Below are 25,079 nucleotides of genomic sequence, written 5' to 3' on the forward strand. Positions count from 1 at the left end.
ATCCCTCTAAGAACAGGAACTAGACAAGGATGCCCACTGGCACCACTCTTATTTAACATAGTATTGGAAGTCCTAGCCAGAGCAATCAGGCAAGAAAAAGAAATAAAAGGGATCCACATTGGAAAAGAAGAAGTGAAACTGTCACTCTTTGCAGATGACATAATTTTATATCTAGAAAACCCTAAAGAGTCCACTAAAAAACTTTTAGAAATAATAAGGGGTTACAGTCAAGTTGTGGGATACAAAATCAATGTACAAAAATTGGCTGTGTTTCTATACACTAACAACGAAGTAGCAGAAAGAGAAATTAAGAATACAATCCCATTTACAATTGCAACAAAAAAAAATAAAATACCTAGGAATATACTTAACAAAAGAGGTGAAAGACCTGTACACTGAAAACTATAGAACATTGTTGAAAGAAATCGAAGAAGACACAAAGAAATGGAAAGATATTCCGTGCTCTTGGATTGGAAGAATTAACATTGTTAAAATGTCCATACTTCCTAAAGCAATCTATAGATTCAACGCAATCCCTCTCAAAGTTCCAACAACATTTTTTTTACAGAAATAGAACACAGAATCCTAAAATGTATATGGAACAACAAAAGACCCCAAATAGCCAAAGGATTCCTGAGAAAAAAGAACAAAGCTGGAGGTATCACACCCCCCAATTTCAAATTATACTACAAAGCCATAGTAACCAAAACAGCATGGCACTGGCACAAAAACAGACACACAGATCAATGGAACAAAATTGAGAGCCCAGAAGTAAACCCAGACGTTTATGGACAGCTAATATTCGACAAGGGAGCCAAGAGCATACCATGGAGAAAGGAGAGTCTCTTCAATAAATGGTGTTGGGAAAACTGGACAGCCACATGCAAAAGAATGAAAGTAGACCATTCCCTTACACCATGCACAAACATCAACTCAAAATGGATTAAAGACTTGAATGTAAGACCTGAAACCATGAGACTTCTAGAAGAAAACATAGGCAGTATGCTCTATGACATTGGTCTGAGCAGCATATTTTCAAGTCCCATGTCTGACCGGGCAAGGGAAACAAAAGAAAAAATGAACAAATGGGACTACATCAAACGAAAAGTTTCTGCACAGCAAAGGAAACCATCAACAAAACAAAAAGACAACCTAACAATTGGGAGAAGATATTTGCAAACCACAAATCAAATGAGGGGTTAATATCCAAAATATACAAAGAACTAATACAACGCAACAACAAAAAAACCAACAATCCGGTTAGACAATGGGCAAAAGATCTGAACAGAGATTTCTCCAAAGAAGATATACAGATGGCCAACAGGCATATGAAAAGATGCTCAATATCATTAGCTATTGGAGAAATGCAAATCAAAACTACAATGAGGTAAATCTATTCTTTACATCATATATTAAAATAAATTCAAGGGGCTGGCCCAGTGGTGCAGCCTTTAAGTGTGCACGTTCTGCTTTGTGGGCCCGGGGTTCACCAGTTGGGATCTGGGTGCGGACACGGCACCGCTTGGCAAGCCATGCTGTGGTAGGCACCCTACATATAAAGTAGAGGAAGATGGGCATGGATGTGAGCTCAGGGCCAGTCTTCCTCAGCAAAAAGAGGAGGATTGGCAGCAGATGTTAGCTCAGGGTTGATCTTCCTCAAAAAAAAAGTTCAAAAAGAATTTAAAAAGTATATGTAGAAACTAAATATTAGAGCAAATTTGTAGAATAAAAGATACAAATTTAAAATGTACGAGGATCTCTAAGGTTTGGCCTCTGTTTAATCTAGTCTCAATCCTCCTCGCAATCTTAGCTCTTCCGCGTTCTTGGGTTTCTTTCAGTTCCTCACACATCTTCAACATCTACCCCTTCCTCTTTGTTCCCTCTCCCCACTCCCTGCAATTCCTAATTACCACTCATCCAGTAAATCTCCCTTTCTGATGGCTTCTTTTGGTTAGCTTTGCCTGACACCCAGAAGTGAGGAAAACGTCTTTCCCAGCAATTATTTTGAACTGGCAGACATTTAACCGTTTCTCTGCTTTCATTTCACGCTGTCTTTTGGTTCTATTTTGTTCTTGCAAGCGGCTTTGTGTCTTTCACACTCTTGTTTTTCTTTACGTATTTTTATTTTCTCACTTATTAATATCATATATACCTTTGTTAACTATTCAATATTCATGAAGTGCCATTCTTTCATAAAATATTCTAGGTTATTTTTAGTCCGGCTCCTACACCCTGCAAAGCATTTTCTAATGCAGTGTTTTTCTGAATTTATTAGGAAATTCCCCATTCAAAATTGCCTCAGAAGAGAGGCAGATGAAAATAGTTCTCTATGTTTAATTAGAGGATTGTGTCAGAGGGTTGGCTTTTTTTGTGAGCTTACAAGGAAGATCATGTACTAACTGTTAGGAATTCGCGTTTTTCTCTCTTAAATTTAATGCTCATATTTTCTGCAGAGCAGGAACCCATGACTTATATTTCTGTGACTTGCATTTCAATGGCTCTCATTTCCTCTGGAATTCAGTTTCTTTATCTTTAAGATAAGGGGTGTGGGTTTCAGAATATGTGTAGCGCCTTACTTAGCTAAAATTCTAGAATCACTTGAATGTAATGGAAAATTTATATTCCACAATAGGGACTTTAAACCTAACTGAGAATACAGATTATATATCCATATATGTTTGATTCCACAATGTGAATTATGTTATTATCCAAAAAATTTATCAGTTTTCCTTGATATATGGTGAGGGAAATCATAAATATGTACTCGTTATGTATAAAAAATACAGGAGCTTCCTGGTAACAACAAGGAGACGGCAGCAGTCGTTCAAACTGTCTCTGCTACAAGCTGTGGTCAATCTCATTGGAAGGAGTTACATCAAGGACACAGCAAAGTTTGCTCTCTGCCCAGGAATCAGGGAAAATAACGACGAGAGGCGAAGCCAAGTGTCTGTGGTTGTCAAAGCAGGCTGATTCACTAATGTATCGAAAATAGAGCTTAAACACCATTTTAATTGTACAATTTCCTCATGGTTATTTTATGCAAATAAAATTATCTCTATAACTTAACTTATAATAATATTTAATAAATTAACCATGTAGTGGTTTGATAAAATTAGCATCGATTAAAGAGTAAATCACAAAATTTTATGAAAATTTTTTTTGTAAATGAACAAAATAAGCAGAAATAGACTTACAAGGCAGAGTAAGAATTGTGATTTATTTATAAGAGATTTTGTGTGCTTAGCTGTTACTAATCTCAAGAGATGGCAAACCGAGGCCACTATAGTGACTTTTTGTTACTCCCCATTCTGTAGCAAGAACTGTCTAGATATGGGATTTGCCAATAGGGAGCGTCATCACACCTATCCAGCTTCAAAAGATATATGACTTCAGGCTGCCACGTGGCTGGTACCTCTGTTTGCTGGGGATTCTTAAATGCAGAGAAGCCAGACACATCCCTGAGAGCAGCACATGACGTCCAGGTCTTCTCAGATAACCTTCAACAAGCAGGCCCAGATTCTGCCTGACTTTAGTAGAGCAATTTCACTGAAGTTCTAAACTGCTCATGTGATCATCATTATCGTTTTGGTTTAAATATGAACCTGAGTACCCCAGGAACCACCAGTGGCCTTTACAGGTACTGGGTGCTGCTGCCACCTGGTTCCATTTACTTCTCTGTGGGAAAAAGACTTGAAAGAGCACATTTTTTCTCCCATTGCTCCCAGTATTCTGGTTCCCGGGGGTCCTCCCACTCTGTGGGTTTCTAGCCAGTGATGTTCTGATAAATGTTTAACTACATGCTTTCTGAGGGGGAGAAGGAAAGCTGTGATCTTGGCATTTGCCAATTTTCATCGTGTAAATACTCCCACCATGGCCAACTTCAAGCTACCAGTGTGACATCACAGAAGGCGGAGTTGAGAAGAGATGCCTACAACTGGCTGTGAGAGCTGGTACATGCTGGCTCCAGCACACAGCTGTTTCTAGCTGTTGCTTTCTTTTTTTATTTTTGTATTAGTGCTACACCTTCTCCTTCATTCTATCGAAATTGCTTGTAGTCCTCCTTAATAAAGGACCAGTCAGTTCTTTCTGTTTACAGTTCTCCTGCTGCTGCTGTCCTCTTCCTCTTGCTCCTGGCTCTCCTCCATCTCTCCGTTTTCTCCTTGTACTTTTCCTAATTTTAGAAGTTTTGGGGTCAGAGAAAGTTAAGTGGCACCACCCATTATCTCACTCAAAAGCATATATTCTCATCAACTGTTGGTCAAAAGCACAGTGCATGAGTTTCGATACGTCACAGTGAGTTTATTGCCCAGCCTGCCCACTCCTCCACAAGTGAACTCGAAGGAAACGTGTGGATTACAATGCACCACCTCAGGGTCCGCACCACATTTAAATAGATGACACCTTGCCCAATCCTTTCTCTATGTGGATACGAGGAAGCCAAGCTCAATTATAGGTAACAGTCATGGAGCAATGCTCAAAGCCATTTAAATAATTGCGTCTTACCATTCTTTTCCTCTTTGATGCTTTCTCTGTTATCGCTATAAATTTACCAGAACTTGGGCCAGGAACAGAGTGAGAAAGATATGTCTGTAGAACAGATCTATAGATAATTTATTTGCAAATTTTATTCTTTTCCCTTGATCTAGAGACTCTAGGCTTAGAGAGCTTTAGCTCCGAGAAAAAAAAATAGAAAAAAAGCTAATCTGGAATGCTTTATTCTCTATGACCTAATGAGCAGCAGATTCATAAAGGTGTTATCACAATTTGACTGTACTATACCCAGTTAAGAGGTAAGTTTATTGCTCCTATCATGTTTTGTTTTGTTTCTTTTCTTTGGATTTACTGGTGCTGGCATTTCTCAATTCAGACATACCAATGCAAATCAGTAGTTTGAAGGATACGGAAAGGAGTTATTGTTTCATATCTAGCCTCTGAGTCTAAGATTTTGTAAACATTGAGCCAGAATTATAGTCTGTGGTTTTATCACATGATCATACTTGTTTTTGTGCTGAAATGTCTTTGGTTTGGTCTTAAGTGTTTTCATATTTTATATACCTGCCTGAATAATTTTTCTTCTCCTCCCATGTACCATGGCTGTTAAAGCCAAAGTTTACTCTCTTCTGCATCATTCGATGAGCATTTATGTTCTTCTTTTACAAATTGTTATCATTTGAACATCTTTTCAGTCAGTCCCCCTAGTACAGAAAACGAAGGCCTCAACCACTCCCTTGTTGATTCTGACAGCCAGTGTGTCAACGTGGGATTCAGGGGCAGTGATTGCATGTGTCCACTTAGGACTTTGAAGCTTGAGGGAGTGATGCAAATTTGTAGGGAAATGGTGAAAATAATCATTGTGATGATGGTTTTGGGGGTCCAGTGATAGTGGTGCTGATGATAGAGTCCTAGCCAGAATGTTCCTAGGACATTGGCTTGGTTCTATTTCCGCCCAAATTCTGACTCTGCTTCCCCTTTTGGCCAGGGCTCTATAAGAACTCTCATGTCATATCAACAAATTCATTTTCTTCTTGAATTAGCCAGAGGTGGTTTCTCTTGCATGCAACCAAGTACTCTGATTAATAATACCCCAATTAGATATTTACTGTAATGATACTACAAAACTACCTTTATCCTCATCTGTTTATGTTGTAATTAACTCATCATCCATTCATAACATTGGTATAGTGATTTAATTTTTACTGTGCATTCTTAAATTGTTCATTTATTTTTTTCAAAAAGAACTCCTAATCATAATCTCTAGTAATTGGCTAATTTTCTAAATTAAATGTTAGCATGTATTTGTAATAGTAAATTAAAATTAGAAACTGTATTTCCAAGAGAGTTTTCAACATCTGTTATGGCCAAGAATTGGATGGATGATTCCATCACATTGGACTGTGGGAGATTGCTTCCATTAATGCCCCAATTTTTTACCCTTTTTGTTTCCATGTCCTTTGACGTGTAGCTTTGTAATGCTGTCCTACTCTGATTTTGGGCTTGAACATGAGACTTGCCTTGACCAGTGGGATGTTGGAAATATGATGCACAGGTGTGCTCTTTCTTGCTCCTCTCCCATTGCCTTGAGAACACAGATAGGCTAGCTGGCTGGAGGATGAAACATGTAGTAGTGCTAAGGTTTCCTATTCACCCCAGCAGAGGTCTTCTAGATTAGTCAGCTCACAGCTAAGTATAGACAAATGAGTGAATCTAGTTGACATATGAGTGAACAGCTCAACCAAATCCAAACTCAATGATTGAAGAGCAGTCTTGTTAGCTCAATTACTGCTCACATTTTAAACCACTGATTCAGGATGGGTTGTTGTACAGCGTTATTGGAGCATTAAAAAGCTGATATATGGAGGATATAAAAGGGCTATATTGTTAGGGATAGGAAAGGATTTGGGGAAGAAGATTTCTTTGAAGAAAGCTATGGTATGTGTCCCAACCCATTCTGCTCAAAGTGGAGGTAAGGTGGGCTTTCCCCTCATCTCATGTCTACCAAGAAAGCCTTAATAGAGGTCATTATTTAAATTTGATACGTATCCACTCAATCTTATGGACACAACTGGACTGGAATCTTACATTTTGGAATTTATATAATAGAGGCTATACCTATTGTTCTGAGGGATAAGGGCAAAAGTATATGGAATTGGGAACTGGATTTACTTTCACAGATGACAGAATAAAGATTGCATGTTTCTCTGATGGACTAGATGAAGGCCATCTTGGAATTGTTTTGTACACTCTTCACGAGGGTTATCTGAAAATGTGATGGGACCCATACTGAGAGAATCTGGAGTATATGCCTCAAAACAGGGATAGTAATCAGAGTGGCAGTCAGAGGAAAACAGATTGCCCTTGTCACAGAAGTACCATTGAATGTTTTCAGTGGGGGATCTCTGAAGAATCCCTAACCAATCTTAAAGGCAAAAAAAAAAAAAAAGTCTGTAAACATCTGCCAGATGAGTCCAGTACATTCAAATCAGAAATTTCCTGCCCCCTTTTGCATTTTTCCTGCCTCCGCTTTAACCCGGGAGTAGCACTCAGATGGGAGAGAAAGTGTGGAGGAATAAGGTGGTGAAACAGAGAAGGCCCTGTCCTATCCAGATGACATGTTGTTTGCATGCAGATGTCCTAACCTGGGTGTGGTGTGGTGGTTAGGGAGAGGGAAGAGGACTCTTACTTGTAGATGAAGAGTGAAATGTTGATGAATATAGTTGAATATATATTCTGATTTCTGAATAGGTGAGTAAGTTTTGCTACTTAAAAGACCATAAGTCTTTGTACTAGTTAGGAAAGATGAAATATAATGAGATTGACAGAGTTTTCATATGTAGTCAGGGGAAAATCTCTCCAACCCCTACGTGAATAAATTTTAAAAAGACAGTAAAAGACAAAAATAAGGATGCTTTCTTATTATTACGCTGCAAAATTTTCTTGTTCAACATTCCAGTTACATGTGTATACAATAAGGAGATCATGATTTCCAAGAAATTAACACGTAAAAACGTATTCTAAAGCTATACTGAACTTTTAATTTCAAATTCAGAGGGAATGTTAGCATCACACAATGCTTGGTGTCTTCATTACTCATCCACTCACCATGTATTTTTGAATTTCTACTATGTATCTGGCATTGTATTAAATTACAATAATGCATTGGAGAATAAGATATGTATTGTCTCTGCTGAAATAAAGCTTATGGTCTATAGAGGATATGGGCATTAAATAGATAATCACAAATAATAATTAAGGTGGTGGAAAGGGCAAGGATGGAAGCACTTGCTATATCTGCATGATTCTCAACTGCCTATGAAATGATCCTTGCCATCGCGTTGTTTATTGCTTGCATAGGATATAAGAAAATATAAAGATTGTTATATTAAAACATTATTATATTTTAAAAGTTAGAAAGTAATAAGTGCTATAAGGCAAAGATAATATCCTACGAAAATGCAGAGCAAGAAAGACTAATACCAGTTAATCAGAGAAGCCAATGGTAGTGGTAGCATTTCAGTCAGACCTTGAAAGATAGAAGGAGTTGGGTTTACAGAAATAATGTGTCAGTCAGGAGAAGCTGTCTAGATAGAAGAAAGGAATGGCAGTGCATGCATAAACAGGCACTAGCTCAGTTTGACAGAAGCCCTACACTTGCCCTCCTTCCTGGTAAGAAGTCAAGAGTTTAGAGATCATTGGTATTCACTTTCTATAGTTCTATTTGTTTAGCTTTTTAATGCAAATCATTTATTATTCTTTTCAAGCTAACTTATTACAGCAAATGTACGTTGGAGTAGAAAAATAACATCATCATTGCTGGCTATAAAAGCCTTATATTCCGAATATTTTTAGCTTAACTCTTACTTTCCCAAGTAAAGGCTATCTTAACAATATCCCTATATAAGTTTGCTCATTAAATAAAACACTGTGACGACTGTGAATGGGATATTTTGTTCACTGAAAACAATGCTGAAAATGTGTGCTCAGACAAACCAGCAAAAATGTTTAGCTTATAAAATTAATTTTGTTCTCAGACTATAATAATGTTGACACATTTTAAGACCAGTAGTTTTATATCTAGAAGAAACTGTAATATCATCTAGATCAGAGGTTTCCACCTTACGTCCTATGGCACTCTAGTAGAGGCCAGTTGCATGGGTCTCCAGCTCCTCCATCTATCCCCACATACCTCCTGCTCCTTCTGCCCCCAACAGTTGGGGCGCTCATGTGCACACACATATGGCACACACACAGGCACACTTTTACCACAGAAAGGTTTGCTTTCATTAATATCTGACCAACATGGCTTCAACATAGGATTTTATTTCAAGAAAATATTTGCTGCTTTGAAAAAAATGTTTGAAAACTACCAATCTATTCTAAGCTTCTAACTTTATAGATTATAATACTTAATTATTCATTATTCATACAGAAATTATTAATTATTCATTCATTTACTCATCTATCTACTTGCCCATTCCCTCCTCATGGACTATGCACCTGGTCCTGAGCAGGGCACTGGATTAACAATGATGAACAGGATCAGAATGGTTCCTCTTTTTCAGAAGCTTACAGAATAATGGATGAGAGAGACATTAAAAAGTGATCTCACTTATCAATATGATTATAAAGTGAGATAGCTGTTCTGAATGAAAGGAAAATGACCCATGAGAAAGTATGATAAAAGTACTGTCTTACTGGGAGTGTAAAGATTCCTTGAGGAAAAGATGCATGAGCTGAGATCTTAAGGATGCAGAATGAAATTGCTGCTCTCTCCCTGACCTCAACCTCTCTTCACTGTTTTTACTTGGGAAAGTAGAAAATGGAGACAAATGTAGGTTCATCTTGTGAGTTTACTTGTACTCCAGAGCACGAGTTCTATTTTACCTGTTAAACAATGTTAGAACATAGTTTCTTCATTTATTTTCACCAGTTTCCTAGTTGTTTAGTGTGGGAAAATAAAGTTTAATATTTGTTACTATACCATATCCAGAAACAGAAACTCTGGCCATTGCATTCTGCCATGTGGAGGACATCATTTTCAGTGAGAGCTGTGTTGTTGGCTTCATGGGTGTAGATCAGCATCGAAATAGGTTATGTGGTCAGGAGGGCAGGAGAGTGTGGCACAAAAAGTACATATAACTTTTTCAAGAAGTGGGTTCTGAGGTGGAGTTGAAAGAGGAAGGACAGTGGCTGGTAGATTTGGGGTCAAGGCAAAATTCTTTTTAAGATAGACTATAACTGGTCATGTTTGTATGCTGATGGGAAAGATTCAATTGAGAGAAAGGGAGTTGAATGGGTAACTGATAGTGTAACATTTCTGCAAAAGCACCAGCAGAATGAAGGCAAAGATCAAGTAGAACGTTGGGACTTAAACATGAGGAAGAAAACCTCCTCAGAGGACAGATATATATGTGGGTAGTTTTATAGGTTTCCTCCGGAAAAATGAGGGTGCTCCTCTCTAATGGCTTCTTTTTCTATGGGAAGTAGGAGGATAGGTAAATGGAGGAAGAACAGCCTGGGAGGAGGTTTAAAGAGGATGGAAAGGTTCACTATAGTCAATTATGGGGAAAGGGAAAGCAGGTTGACCAGAGAAACAATAGAAATTTCTGGGAGTGTGAGGGCTCACTTGAGACTGTTGATAATGATTAATTTATAGTGATGCAAATCTGTCCTGCATGTATGGAGAAAGGTGGAGGGTGGCAGAGTAGAATTCATCCTAGTGCAACACGTATCAACATGGATGTGAGTTAGAAGGATGAGAGGGTAAACTTGAAGCAACTCTAATTATGTTAAAAAAATCTATCATCTAAAACTTTGTATTTTTATTAAGGCTAACAACTCATTATCATGTTAGATGGCAACAACTGCTAATAAGATTGTTATTAATAATACATTATTTGTGCTATCATAGCATCTGCATGCCTGCCCCCAGTGGGTTTTAATCACATGGCTCAGCATTGCTATGGTAGACTGAAGACTTGAATCTGAGTCTTCTCATGCTCACCATATCCTAGGATCTTCCGTGTGGATTCTTTTGCTTAATTTCTTTTGATGTATTTGGAACTATAATATTTTCCCACTCTCCTTTGTTAATGAAACCAATAGAGCTATTGACAGTTAAAATCTTTGAGTGTAAGTGGTGTTTCATTTCTTTACTGTCTACATTAACAGCTTGGAAGACAAAAGAGATATGCCTATGATAAATTTTCCCTTAATGAACAACATCACCAAAAAGCACACAAGAAGTTCCTTTACATTTTACATTCTAGAGACTCATGACATTGTAATGAAAAGATCACTTTAACTCTGCACTGCTATTAAAGGCAAAGAATGAGAGTATCTACTTGACTCATCATTATGATCTTGATATCAGCATCACCCTAGGGCAGAGAGTAAAAGCAGAGGAATTAATTGGGCTTAAAGTCAGATTAGGGGAGTATGGAGATTTTGTGTAAAGCACAATGGCTCTCCCTCAGATTGTTGTCATTCCAAAATGTTAAGATTTTAGAGGACTGCAATATATGGAGAGTGAAAAAATCTAAAAAGCTAGAAATAGAGAGTGATGCCAACATCACGGTGGAATGAGCTCATCCCTTAGTCTCTCCCCCCTAAGATACAATGAAAAGGGCACTCATAAGCCAACAGAGGACATTCACATAACACAGTAGATGTCTTAGAGATCCATGCAGCCATATGTCTGAAGGTGGAGGTGGTGGACTCCCTTGGAGGCAGTGGAAGGAGGTAAGGGGATCTCCTCTTCCTCCATGAATGGCAGCAATCTAGGGCATGGGACTGTGCATGGCTCTTGGAGGAGAGAGGAGAAAGGGCAGCCCTCTGTGGGAATGCCTCCACTCTCAGAGTTGCCTCCCAGCCTGTGGGAACACTCCACATCAAGGATGCTAAGCAATCATGGAGGCGACTTCAAACTGAACAGCCCAGGAGGACAGACAGTGAGTTCAGAGCAGGAGCACCCACAGGATCATGCATACAAAAGGAAGTGCCCCTTCCCTTACCTGGTGCACCAGCTCAGTCATTCAGACAGAGCAGGTACACCTGCCAGAGTGCCTGCATGCTTGTGTGTATAAAGCAGTGGCAGCCTGCAGGCAAATGCAGATGGGCCCTGTCATCAGAGTTTCCAAAGGACAGGCACAGCTGTCAGGGATCATGGAGGGCTCAGAATACACTGCTCCTGCCCTCCAACCCTAGTGGGAGCAGGTGGAATCTGTGACTAAATACTACCGCTATGCAACAGCAAAAATCTACCTCACCAAAAAACATGAAGAGGACTATTAACACACCAGACAAGAGGGAAAATGACAAGAACCCAGAAATCAGTGTGGAGTCACAGAAATTTGCAATCCAAATGACAAAGAATTCAAAATAGCTATCATAAAAAAATGAGTTACAAGAAAACTCAGGAAGACAGTTCAATGAAATCATGAATAAAATTAGTGAACAGAGGGAATTCTTCACAAAAGAGTTTGAATCTATAAAAAATAAAAACCAATCAGAAATGTTGGAGATGAAAAAGACAATGAATGGGAGAAAGAAAAATCTGGAGTTTTAAAATGACAGAACTGGTATTATGGAGGATCGAATTAGCAATTTAGAGGACAGAAATAGAGAAATGATTGTGATGGAGGAGGAGAGAGAACTAAGACTAAAAAGAAATGAAGAAATTCTTCAAGAAATATCTGACTCTATTAGGAAATGCAACATAATTATTGTATGTAATCCAGAGGGCGAAGTGAGGGAGAAAGGAGCAGAGAGCTTGTTCAAAGAAATAATAGCTGAGAACTTCCCAAACCTGGGAAATAGGTTAGAATTACAAGGAAATCAAGCTAGTAGAATTCCTAATTATATCAACATAAAAAGACCTTCTTCAAGGAATATATTAATAAAACTGGCAAAAGTCAATGACAAAGAAAAGTACATTAACAGTAGCAAGGCAGAAGAAAATAACCTACAAAGGAACTTCTGTCAGGCTTTCAGCAGATTTCTCAGCAGAAACCTTGCAAGCTAGGAGAGTGGAATGATACATTCAAAATTCTGAAAGAGAAAAACTTTCAGCTAAGAATACTCTGTCCAGTGAAAATATCCTTCAGATACGATGGGGAAATAAAAAATTTCTCAGATAAACAAAAGCTGAGGGAGTTCATCACCACAAGATGCTCTGCCCCCTACAAAAATGATCAAGAAGGTCCTCACACCTGAAAAAAAGAAAGGGTTTACAAATCCTTGAGCAAGGAGATAAATAGGAAGACAAAATCAGAAATTTTCAGCTCATTATCAGAACAGGTTAGCAAACACTCAATTATAACATTAAAGATAAAGGGAAGGAAAACATCAAAAATAACTATAATCACTTCATTTTAACCACAAACTCTCAAGACATAATGGAATAAGTTGTGACAACAATAACTTAGATGGAGAAGAGGGCAGGGATAGAAGCTGCTTAGCCTAAGGAAATAAGAGGTTATCAGAAAACAGTCTATCTCATCTATGAGATCTTTTATACAAACCTCTAAACAAAAAATCAGAACAGGGACACAAATGATAAATAAAGGTAAAACTGAATTGGTAATTGGAAATACATGGGAAAAGAAACAAGGCAAATACAGAACAACCAGAAAACAAGTGATAAAATGGCAGTATTAAGCCCTCATATATCAATAAGCACTCTAAATGTAAATGGGTTAAATTCTCAAATCAAAAGACACAGAGTTCCTGGATGGATTAAAAATCAAGGCCCAACAATATGCTGCCTCCAGGAAACACATCTCAGCTCTAAGGACAAACAGGCTCAGAGTGAAGGAATGGAAGATGATACTCCAAGCTAATGGCAGACAAAAGAAAGCAGGTGTTGCCACACTTACATGATACAAAGTAGACTTGAAGATTAAAAAACAGCAATGGGAGGCAAAAAGGAGCAGTGTATAATGACAAAAGGGACACTCCACCAAGAGGACATAACACTTATAAATATACATGAATCTAACACAAGAGCACCAACGTATATAAAGCAACTATTAATAGACCTAAAAGGAGAAACTAACATCAACACAATAATAGCAGGGAACCTCAATACCCCACTTGCATTAATGGATAGATCATCCAGACAGAAAGTCAACAAGGAAATAGTGGAATTAAATGAAAAATGAGGCTAAATGGACTTAACGGATATATATGTAGAACACTCCATCCAAAACCAGCAGGATACACATTCTTCTCAAGTGAACATAGAACATTCTCAAAGATAGATCATATGTTGGGAAACAAGGCAAGCCTCAACAAATTAAAGAAGATTGAAATCATATCAAGCATCTTTTCAGACCACAAAGGTATGAAACTAGAAATCAATTACCATAAAAAACTTGGGAAAGTGATAAATATGTGGAGACTCAACAAAATGCTACTGAACAACCAATGGATCATTGAAGAAATTAAAGAAGAAATAAAAAAATATCTGGAGGCAAATGAAAACAAAAATACACCATACCAACTCATATGGGATGAAACAAAAGTGGTCATAAGAAGGAAATTTATAGCAACACAGGCCCACATTAACAAATAAGAAAAAGTTGAAATAAGGAATCTGAAACTACACCTAACAGCAGTAGAACAAGAAGAACAAACAAAACCAAAAGTCAGCAGAAGGAGGGAAATAATACCTCAGTATAATAAAGGCCACATATGATAACCCACAGCAAACATCATACGCAATGGGGAAAAACTGAAAGCCATCCCACTGAGAACAGGAACAAGACAAGGGTGTCCACTCTCACCACTCTTATTCAACATAGTACTGGAGGTTTGGGCCAGAGCAATTCAGCAGGAAAAAGAAATAACAGGAATCCAAATAGGCCATGAAGAAGTGAAACTATTGCTGTTTGCAGATGACATGATCTTATGTATAGAAAACCCCAAAGAATCCACTGGAAAACTATTAGAAATAATAAATACAGTAAAGTTGCAGGGTACAAAATCAACTTACAAAAATCAATTGAATTTCCATACTCTGATAATGAACTAACAGAGAGAGAACTCAAGAATACAATCCCATTTACAACTGCAAGAAAAAGAACTAAATATCTAGGAATAATCTTAACCAAGGAGGTGAAAGACCTATATAATGAAAACTATAAGACGTTATTGAAAGAAATCTATGATGACATAAAGAAATGGAGTGATATTTCATAGTCATGGACTGGAGAAATAAACATAGTTAAAATGTCCATACTACCTAAAGCAATCTGCAGATTCAATGTAATCCCAATCAGAATCCCAATGGCATTCTTCATGGAAATAGAACAAAGAATTCTAAAATTCATATGGGGCTACAAATGACCCCCAATAGCTAAAGCAATCCTGAGAAAAAGAAGAAAGTGGGAGGCATCACGATCCCTAACTTCAAAATATACTACAAAGGTATAGTAATCAAAACAGCAAGGTACTGGTACAAAAATGAACATGCAGATGAATGGAACAGAATTGAAAGCCCAGAAATAAAACCACACATCTATGGACAGCTAACCTTTGACAAAAGAGCCAAGAAAATACAATGGAGAAAGGAAATTCTCTTCAATAAATGATGTTGGGACAACTGGACAGCCACAAGCAAAAGAATGAAAGTAGACCATTATCTTTTGCCATACAGAAAAACTAACTCAAATTGATTAAATACTTGAAGGTAAGACCTGAAACCACAAAACTTCTAGAAGAAAACATACACAGTATACTCTTTGGCATCAGTCTTACAAGGATTTTTGTGAATACCATGTCTACTCAGGCAAAAAAAACAAAAGAAAAAATAAACAAATGGGACTTCAGCAGACTACAGAGCTTCTTCAGAGCAAAGGAAACCAAAAACAAAATGAAAAGACAACCTACTAACTGGGAGAAAATATTTGCAAATCATATATTTGACAAGGGTTAATCTCCAAAATGTATAAAAAACTTATACAACTCAACAACAACAAAAAACAAACAACCTGATCAAAAAATGGGCAGAAGATATGAACAGACATTTTTCCAGAAAAGATATACAGACAAATGGCCAACATGCACATAAAAAGACATTCAACATCACTAATCATTAGGGAAATGCAAATTAAAACTACGATGAGATATCACCTCACACCAGTTAGAATGGCTATAATTACAAAGACAAAAACCAACAATTGTTGGAGAGCATGTGGAGAAAAGGGAACCCTCAAACACTGCTGGTGGGAATGCAAACTGGTGCAGCCACTATGGAAAACAGTATGGAGATTTCTCAAAAACTTAAAAATAGAACTAGCATATGATCCAGAGATCCCACTGTTGAGCATTTATCCAAAGAACTTAAAATCAACAATTCAAAGAGATTGATGCACTCCATGTTCATTGCAGCACTATTCACAACAGCCAAGAAGTGGAAGCAACCCAAGTGCCCACCTACTGATGAATGGATAAAGAAGATGCAATATATATATACAGTGGAATACTACTCAGCCACAAAAAAGACAAAATCATCCCATTAGAAATAACATGGATGGACATTGAGAGTGTTATGTTAAGCAAGATAAGCCAGACAGAGAAAAACACCACATGATTTCGCTCATGTGTGGAAGATAAATAAACACATGGACAAAGAGAACAGATTTGTGGTTATCAGAGGGGAAGGGGGTTGGGGGCGGGTATAAGGGGCAAAGGGGCACATTTATATGGCAATCCACAAATAATAATATACAACTGAAATTTCACAATGTTATAAACTATTATCAAATCAATAAGAAAAAAAAGGGTTAGAAAACACATTTAGAGTTCCAGGTAGCACTGCTTTAAAGCATATGGTGAGCAATTAGAGTTGAGTGATCTGACAGCACACACCTGACCCTCTGAGTCAGCCTTTTTTGGGTGAATTTCTGTAGATAGTAGCTATACAGGTGTGTGTGTGGTCTCCCTTGTCCACTACACTCTGGAGCAGCACAAAGAGATCTAGCAGTGCTGATGTCAAGCTCTAGGAGACAGAGCCTGGCTTGGGCTGTAGGACTTTTATGCTGCATGACTGGGGAAGCATACCCCATACCTGGTATGATCATGGCTTGGGATCCAACAGCAGGATGACATAGCAGAATCTTGGTTTGTCTCCCTTAAAACATAAGAAAAAAATACACTTTGATAAAAATGGAGAACAAACAGTTTGAATGGAGGCATTAACAAATGATAGTCCAGAAGAAAAACTAAAATGATTACAAGATTAGGGATGTGATCTGTAACTATATATCTATATGTCTATCTCTATCTATATGCCAGTAATACCTTCATTTTGTTTGGAAACACTTGTTTCTGTCCAAGTGTCACTTTGGGGATATTACAAATAGACTTCACATGAGATTGCTTTTAGTGCCACTCACTCCACCTTTATTCAACCTGTAAGGAAAACTGCCAACTCGATACACGCAAGCCTTTGCATTCTCTCTTGATTCTCTTCAGAGATGAGCATTAAACACCAGGTGAGACTCGTTTCTGTTTCCTGGCTGCCCAAGAGGCCCTGTTTCCATGGGTCAGAAGATGCCCAGGATAATGTGCTGAGAAAAAGAACTGACTGACAGATTTGCCATTTGGCTGCAAAAGGTACTCGTTCCTCTGTATCTTAATACCCATTGAGCTGGTATTATCCAGGGTGTGTAGACCACAGCTGTGAGCAATCTTATGAGAGTGACTTCAGTTCTGTCATGGGTCATTACTTGGAAATATTGAGTACAACCAATTTGCAGGACTAAACTTGTATGACTGGTCAATACCACCTATATTTTGAAAGAAAGAGACAAACTTTTGACCTGGTCAGTGAACTTGTGACCAGAATTCTGGCTCTTGTTTGTCTTTTGTTTCTCATGAGCACCCAGTGAAGTACTTACAATCTTTATTTTTGAATGTGAACATTGAGGCACGGTAAAGAGACAGACACTGCAGATCACTTCAATGTCCCTTCAACCTTGTTCAATCAAATTCTTTGAGGAAATCATTTTGACCTCTCTGAGTCATAGCTTTAAAATGGGGGCAAATATACTTTGGCCGATGGTATACTTTTAAACATAAAGCCTCAGAAAGTGAACAATAAGAACTAGTGGGAAAAATCCCGGTTTCTTTTTTTTTTTAAATATTGGCACCTGAGCTAACAATTGTTGCCAATATTTTTTTTCCTGCTTTTTTCCTCCCTGAATCCCCCCAGGACATAGTTGTATATTTTAGTTGTGGGTCCTTCTAGTTGTGGCATGTGGGACGCCACCTCAACGTGGCCTGATGAGAGGCGCCATGTCTGCGCCCAGGATCCCAACAGGTGAAACCCTGGGCTGCTGAAGCGGAGCATGTGAATTTAACCACTCGGCCATGGGGCCGGCCCCTCCCGGTTTCTTTTTACTCCACTTTATTCAATTTATTCTATTCTAGTTGGCTGTCTTGACTTTCAAGGTTGGTGGCATCTTACAACCATCACAGTGGCACATATCCTTGGATTAAATGTTAGGTGACACAATCTTAAAGTCAAAACATCTTTGAAATTAGATTTTTTATTCATATTTATGTGCTTTTATATTCAAAACTTCAAGTTCTAAATGTCACTCACAGTAGCAGTATCAAAGAATAAATGAGAAGAAAAAAAATAAAAGGGAGCTAGAAAACATGTGAGAGAGTTAGCTAGAAAATATGTGTTGTCTTCCTTGCTTACACACTTTTAATAGTAGCCAAAACACCCTGGGCATTGTGAGACGGGAGAATACCACACTATGCCTCCATTCTATCTCGGCAGTTACTCATACATGAATTCCCTACAGATAGTAGTTTTCCCTACAGATACACTGAGCACCCACTATTTGCCAGGCACTGTGTTAGCATCAGGGAGACATGCACGAGAAGAATTTATAGGCCCCTTCCTTTCATGGGAGTTATTAAGTCTGCCAATTTAGACTTTTGAACTCTCTTCCATGTGTAGCCCTATCCTCATTCAAAAATGCTCTGGCCATTACTGTGGTCTCAAGAACAATGTTCTGCCTGGATCAGTTGATCTAAACTACATTATTATTCATGCTAATGAAGGAGAAAGGGTTCCTGAATACAGGCATACCTCATTTTATTGCACTTTGTAGACACATATTGCCTTTTTTTCTTTTCTTTTCTTTTTTTTTTTTTACAAATTAAAGGTTTGTGGCACCCCTGCATTGAACAAGTCTTTTGGTGACATTTTTCTAACAGCATTTACTGACTTCATGTCTGTCACATTTTGGTAATTTTCTCAGTATTGCAAATTTTTAAATGATTATTATATTTGTCATGGTGATCTATGATCAGTGATCTTTGAAGTTACCATTGTAATTGTTTTGGGGCACCACGAACTGTGCCCATATAAGATGGTGAACTTAATTGGTACCTTGGTGTGTGTTCTGACTGCTCCACCAACCAGCTGCTCCCCCACCCTTCTCCCTCTCCTTGGGCCTCCCTATTCCCTAAGACACAACACTATTACAATTAGGCCAGTTAATAACCCTACAATGGCCTCTAAGTGTTCAAGTGAAAGGAAGAGCCACTTGTCCCTTACTTTAAATCAAAAGCTAGAGGTAATTAAGCTTAGTGAGAAAGGCATGTTGAAAGCTGAGATAGGCCAAAAGTTAGGCCTCTTTTGCCAAACAGTTAGCCAAGTTGTGAATGCAAAGGAAAAGTTCTTGAAGGAAATTTTTAAAAAATTGCCCCTCCAGTGAACACACAAATGATAAGAAAGTCAAACAGCCTTATAGCTGGTATGGGGAAAGTTTAGTCAACTGGATAGAACATCAAACAACCACAACACTCCCTTAGTGAAAGCCTAATCCAGAGCAAGGTCCTAATTCTCTTCAACTCTGTGAAGGATTAAAGAGGTGAGGAAGGTTCAGAAGAAAAGTTTGAAGCTAGCAGAGGTTGGTTCATGAGGTTTAAGGAAAGAAGCCATCTCTATCACACGAAAGTGCAGGGTGAAACAGCAAGTGCTGATACAGAATCAGCAGCCAGTAATCCAGAAAATCTAGCTAAGGCAATTAATGAAGGTGGCTACACTAAACAACAGATTTTCAATGTAGATGAAACAAGCTTAAATTGGAAAAAGATGCCATCTAGGACTTTCATAGCTAGAGAGGAGAAGTCAACGCCTGGCTTCAAAGGCTTCAAAGGACAGACTGACTCTCTTGTCAGGGGCTAACGCAGCTGGTGACTTTAAGTCAAAGCCAATCTTCATTTACCACTCTGAAATCCTAGGACCCTTAAGAATTACGTTAATTCTACCGTGCCTGTGCGTTACAAGAGGAACAACAAAGCCTGGATGACAGCACCTTTGTTTACAACATGTTTTACTAAATCTTTTAAGGCCACTGTTGAGAACTACTGCTCAGAAAAAAGATTCCTTTCAAGATATTACTACTCATTGACAATGCACCTGGTCCCCCAAGAGCTCTGATGGAGATGTACAACAAGATTAATGTTGTTTTCATGCCTGCTAACACATCATCCATTCTGCAGCCCATGGATCAAAGAGCAATTTCAACTTTAAAGTCTTATAATTTAAGAAATACATTTCATAAGCCTATGGCTGCCATAGATAATGATTCCTCTGATGCATCTGGCCAAAGTATATTGAAAATTTTCCAGAAAGGATTTACCAGTCTAGATGCCAGTAAGGACATTTATGACTGATGGGAAGAAGTCAAAATATTAATATTAACAGGAGCTTGGAAGAGGTTGATTCCAACCCTCGGGGATGACTTTGAGGGGTTCCAGACTTCAGCGGAGGAAGTACCTGCAGATGTGGTAGAAATAGGAATAGAACTAGAATTAGAAGTGGAGCTTGAAAATGTGACTGAATTGCTGCAATCCCATGATCAAACTTTAATGGATGAGGAGTTGCTTCCTACAGATGAGCAGAGAAAGTGGTTTCTTAAGATGGAATCTACTCCTGGTGAAGATGCTGTGAAGATTGCTGAAATGACAACAAAAGATTTAGGATATTACATAAACTTAGTTGATAAAGCAGCAGCAGGGTTTCAGAGGATTGACTCCAACTTTGAAAGAGGTTCTACTGTGGGTAAAATGCTATCAAGTAGCATCACATGCCACAGAGAAATCATTTGTGAAGGGAAAAGTCAATCGATGCGGCAGACTTCATTGTTGTCTTATTTTAAGACATTGCCACAGCCACCCCAGCCTTTAGCAACCATCATCCTGATCAGTCAACAGCCATCAACATTGAGGCAAAACCCTCCACTGGCAAAAAGATGATAACTTGCTGAAGGCTCAGATGATGGCTAGCATTTTTTAGCAATAAAGTATTTTTAAATTAAGGTATTTACTTTTCTTTTCACATAATGCTATTGCACACTTAATAGACTATAGTATAGTAACATAGTAAATATAACTTTTATATGCACTAGGAAACCAAAATATTAGTGTAACTTGCTTTATTGCAATATTTACTCTATTGTGGTGGTCTGGAACCAAACCCGCAATATCTCCTAGGTATGCCTATAAATGGAATGTGTAATCACATTACAGAACCATTAGTTTCAATTCTATTACAAAATCTTTTTCAAGCTCCACTAAAAGTAACAGAATGGATTGCTGAGTTACACCTTCTCTTCAACAATCATCAGTCAATATGCACTGTAAAAACATAATTAACAATATTTTATTAAAATTGTACTGTATACCTGCTATCTGTGGCCAAACACTGTATTGGGTACTCAGGATATACAGATACCTGAATTGCACTCCTTGCTCTCAAGAAGTTTATTAAGAGAGATGGAGAAGTAAATGAAATGTCTGGGTAATGAGTTCTTAAGGAAATAGCAGAATTTCTACATGGGCGGTCATATTCATGTTGTTTATGACCAACTAAGGTTTAACCAGTAGATGTCTTGGGAGTAACATCAGACCCAAGTGACCATAGCTAGAACAGTTCTTCTCTTTTCAGCCACTTCTACCTTGTAGCTGCAAAATAGAGGCTCCCCCCCGCCCCTGACAGTTTATGCAGATATTCAACACAGTGAATTTTCTGTTAGAAATGGCCCTGGTTTGTAATAGACAAAATATACGTCTCTGTAAGACGTTCTTTCAGCCACTGAAATAAAAAAAATGCCGTGCTACTTCATTACAAGTCTGCCATGTGCATCTTACTTCTGCTGCTTCCTGGAATATAGTGATATTCAGCCCGTTTTCTTTTAGAAGACCCTTGACATGCCCCATTATTGTTCCTTCCCCATGTGTTGAGGGAGGCCATTCCTCATTCTTCAGTGTCTTGCTTCCCTTGGGTAAGGACAACTGTATTCTTTATGTTGTTCAAATTCATGTGATTCTTAGCGTACACATTTTTTGCTTTTCCCATTTTTGATCTGGTCTTTGCAAATAATATGGAAAGAAGTTTGATGTTTTAGGCACACTGTAACCCTCACTGGCGTGAGTGTGAGTTAAAATGTTTTCTCTCTTCTTTCAGAATCATGCTCCGTTTGGCAGTCACTAAGGATGTGGTCAGGAAAAGATGCTGGGTAGCCCTGCAGTGGACTAGTACTTCCAATGACTGGAAGTGAAAAGTGACAGTTCACTGCTCTTCGCTCTCTGGAGCAGCTAGATCACTAGAGATGCCAAGTCCCCTTTGAGGAAATTCAAGTTCTTCTCAGCCATCACTCCCACTCTTTTTCTTCATTACTATAAAAAATGCTTTATATTATAAATAACTTACTATATAACCATTATATACATATATATGTATAAATAATACCTAAGAAGCAAAATCACTAATAATCCCTAAGGAATAGAAAAATTGATATATCTGTATGTTTATATATCTATGTCTATTTATCTATATATCTATTTATGTATCTACGTATGTATTAATGTATCTTTCTCCCAAAAATATTTTCGGTACTTTGATTTAATCACGGATTACTGTAATGTAAACATCATGTAGATTAATAATAATCTCTAATTAAATAAAAACTGAATATATTTCTCTGATATATACAACATGTTTTGAGTTTGAATCTAGAGATCTGCGGTATAGCATTGTGCCTACAGTTAACAATATTGTGTTGTACACTTAAAAATCTCTTAAAAGGATAGATCTCACGTTAACTGTTCTTATCAAAATAAAATAAAAATTAAAAAGACAAAAAGAGAAAATTATACATAGGAAAAACACTTAGAGATTAATGTAATGTAAATGTTAAGGCAATATATTTATTAGCCAGGATATTAAATTTTCAGACTTTTTCTGGGTTCACTATGTCCCTCTGTGATTTAAGGTCTAGTTCCTGGGCATTCTCTAGTGCACAGACTAACTCTGAGTTAATTTGTTCTCTTTGCGATCACAACACTGTGACTTACTTCCTGAGCAGCCTAGTTAACAGGATGAAGTCACTCACAAGTGTTGTCAATACAACATGCCCCACAGGAAAGCGGTTTTGCTCCTGCTGGATTAAATCATGCCACTTGGACAGCATACTTCCTTGGCTTCCAGGCTCATTAGCCTCAGTTTACTGACTGCTACACTCCTGGCGCACATCTACCACTCACAAAGGATATGACCATGACTGCCCTATACAACCAGCTCTGGTAATGAAGCTTGAGTCTGATTATTTGACAGCTTCCTCCTTTGGTTCCTGCCCCACCTTCTGGCTCGTTCCCTTAATCTACCTTGAATTTTTGGGCCATGAATTGGGGCCAGTATCACCCTATGTCTGAAATTCTGAGCTCTGACAAGTCACCCTCAGCCCAGCATCCTCAGAATCCACATTTGCTAAAACATCTTCAAGGTCATTGTGATGACCTGCAGACTCAGTTCCTCCCTTCCTCCCACTACTTTCTCCCTGCTCAGTCTCTACCAGCAAAGCCCAGGCCATTCCCTGGTGAGAGTTGAGCCTCACATCAGGCGTGAAAGATCTGATTTTTTTTTTTATTGTGAAGGTTATTTCTCAGTCTAACAAATCTTTCATTGTCTTTAGAGCAAAAGTCGTGTACTGTGATCATTCTGACAGGAAAGTCTTCTAGGAAACTTCTTTTTTTAAAATGAGATACCATTTTTGTTACTGTGTTTCATTTAGTTTCGGACTTTGAAATTTCTAGAGTAAGAATAGCTTTTAGGTTAAGGTGGTTCTTACAATCTGCATATCAGCTATATGTTAGTTGGCTTGTCATTCTAACATTTGTTTCCTTTTTGGTTTCAGAGGACACTGCAGTCCATACAATAAATTAGGTGGCTACAGGTCAGAGGTGAAGTATGAACAAGTGCAATGGAATCCAGGTGATTGAAAAAGCAAGACTAACGTCCTGAGAAAATACATCTTCCAAGCTAGAGCAACATGTAATTTTTTTTCCTGTTATCTGTGTAATGTGACTTTGTTGGGTTAAACCACCAAAAGCAATTTTTTTAAAGTTTCCTTTTAAATTTGATCCTCCTCTTTATCATCCAAATGATTCTGTCTACCATAATTCAGTAATTTCTTCTCCCTTCCTTCCTTCCTTCCTTTCTTCCTTCCATTTTTCACCCAGCTTTACTGATGTACAATTTACATACAATAAAATTCACTCATTTCAAGGCACAGCTTTTTGAGTTTTGGCAGTTGTAAACAATCATGTAACTACCACTACAACATTTTCTTCACTATAAAAAAGTTTTCCAATGCTTCTTTGCATACAATGGTCTCTCTCAACCCCTGGGCTTAAGTAGCCACTTATCTGCTTTATATTAGTGTAGTTTTGTCTTTTCTAGGTTTCATATAAATGTTATCATACAATATAATCTTTTGTTTCTGGCTTCTTTCATTTATCATAATACTTTAAATATTTCTTCATCTTGTTACATGTATCAATAGTTCACTCCTTTTTATTACTAACATTCCATAATATAGATATACCACAATTTGTTTCTCTCTTCACTAGTTGATATACATTTGGTTATTTTAAGTTTGGGCTATTATAGATAAAGCTCTTATGAACATATAAGTCTATATAGACATATATTTTCATTTCTCTTGAGTACACACCTAGCAGTTGGATTTCTGGGCCAATGGAAAGAGCCTATTTAGCTTCATAGGAAACTACCAAAATGTTCTTCCAAGTGGCCCCTCCCTCTCTTTTTCAATCTCATTAGAAATTATGAGAGTTCCAATTGTTCACATACTTGTTGATACTTGATAGTGTTTAAATTTTAGACATACTAGTGGGTATGTCACTGCTGTTTTAATTTGCATCTGCCTGATAGCCAGTGGTATTGAACATCTCTTCATGGATTTACTGTTTCTTTGTAAATCTCTTTATTTGAAAGGTGTTTTTAGATATTTTGCCGATTTTTTAAAATGGCTATTTTTTGTATCATTATTGTGTTATAATAGTTCTTTTTATATTATTCACGGCATCTGTTTGTTAGATAAGTGCTTTGCAAATATTTTTTCCCAGTCTATGGCTTGACTTTCCATTTTCTTAACTGTGTCCCTAAAAGAATGAAGGTCTTTTAACTTTGATGATGTTCATTTTATCAATTTTAGTATGTTTCATGATTTTTTTCCTACTTAAGAAATTTTTCC

Source organism: Equus quagga, chromosome 11 (genome assembly GCF_021613505.1).
Source record: "Equus quagga isolate Etosha38 chromosome 11, UCLA_HA_Equagga_1.0, whole genome shotgun sequence".
In the NCBI taxonomy this organism is placed as follows: domain Eukaryota; kingdom Metazoa; phylum Chordata; class Mammalia; order Perissodactyla; family Equidae; genus Equus; species Equus quagga.